Here is a 1,532-nt window from a genome sequence, read left to right on the forward strand (position 1 = left end):
GCCCTTTGGGCTACTGAAAAGAGGCCTTTGGTCCCTATTGGTGGCACCAACCGGGACTAAAGGGGGCATTAGTCCCGGTTGGAGCCACCAACTGGGACCAATGCTCTTGCTATATATACAGGACTTAGCAGTTTTCGCCAAAACCCATCTCTTTCTTCTCGCCCCGACGCCTCTGCTCCTCGTCGCCGTCGCCGCCGAGCCCTGCCCCGACGCCGTCAGGCTGGTCCAGCTTGCCGTCGCCACCGCCGAGCCACTGCCCCGACACCGTCGCCGCGCCCGCCGCCCTTGCCGGCCCCGACACCATCGTCGTCGCCGCGCGCGCCACCGGCCGTTCCCCGACCCCGTCACCTGTGCGCGCCGCCCCTTCCCCGACCCCGTCGCCGTCGCCGCGCGCGCCGCCCCTTCCCTGACCTCGTCGCCGTCGCCGCGCGCGCCGCCCCTTCCCCAACCCCGTCGCTGTCGCTCCGACCACACGCCGCCGCCTTCGGTCCGGCCGCCGGCGCCCTTTCCTCTTTTTTTTTATGTATGCAGAAGTTTATATATGCAAAAATTTATATATGCAAAAATTTATACATATATGCAAGTATATATGTATTTTTTTGCATTTTTTTATGTATATGTGTTTGTATGTGTATATATGTGTACATGTTCATAGTATTTTTTTTCCATAAGTGTATTTTTTTTGTTCATTGCATTTTTTCATATATATAATGTATATATGTATGTGGTAGCTATATATATGATGAATGGATGTGGCTATATATGTATGTATGAATATAATGTTCATAGCATTTTTTTGTTTATATATGTTTTTCCATATATGTATTAATTTTATATTTAGGTTGTTAGTAGATATCGATTTTAGGTTAGTGCATTTTAGGTTAGTGTACAGGAGAAAGTAAAATAAGGAAAAGGAAGAAAAGAGAAAGAAGGAAGAAGGAAGAAGAAGAAGAAAAAGAATGAGAGGAAAAAGGAAAATAAGAAGAGGAAGAAAGGAGAAAAAGAAGAGAGGAAGAAGAGGAGAAATAAATAAGAAGAGGAAAAAAGAAGAAAAAGAAGAGGAGAAGAATAAAGGAATAGAGGAGAAGAGGAAAAAATAGAAGAAAAAAAATTCTATTTTTTCTTCTTCTCCTCTATTCCTTTCTTCTTCTCCTCTTTTTTTCTTCTTTTTTTCTTCTTCTTCTTCCTTCTTCCTTCTTCCTCTTTTCTTCCTTTTCCTTCTTCCTTCTTCCTTCTTCCTCTTTTCTTTTTATGGATGCGCCGTGGCTTCCTCGACCCCTCGCCGATACCCCCTCCCCGATAACATTATTTTCCCATGTATATGTATGTCGCATCGTTGTTGATATAACCCCCTCTAGATAACTTCGACATGAGGGGCGGTTGATATATATACCCCCTCTCGACCGTGATAACTTATACAACGGCAGCACCCCCCGGCCCTCGGCCCTCTCGCTCGACCAAAACTCTCGAGGACACCCAAACCCTAGAGAGAAAACGATGTTGGTCTCCTACCCCCTCCCGCCGCGCCCCTA

Source organism: Triticum dicoccoides, chromosome 7B (assembly GCF_002162155.2).
Source record: "Triticum dicoccoides isolate Atlit2015 ecotype Zavitan chromosome 7B, WEW_v2.0, whole genome shotgun sequence".
Classification (NCBI taxonomy): domain Eukaryota; kingdom Viridiplantae; phylum Streptophyta; class Magnoliopsida; order Poales; family Poaceae; genus Triticum; species Triticum dicoccoides.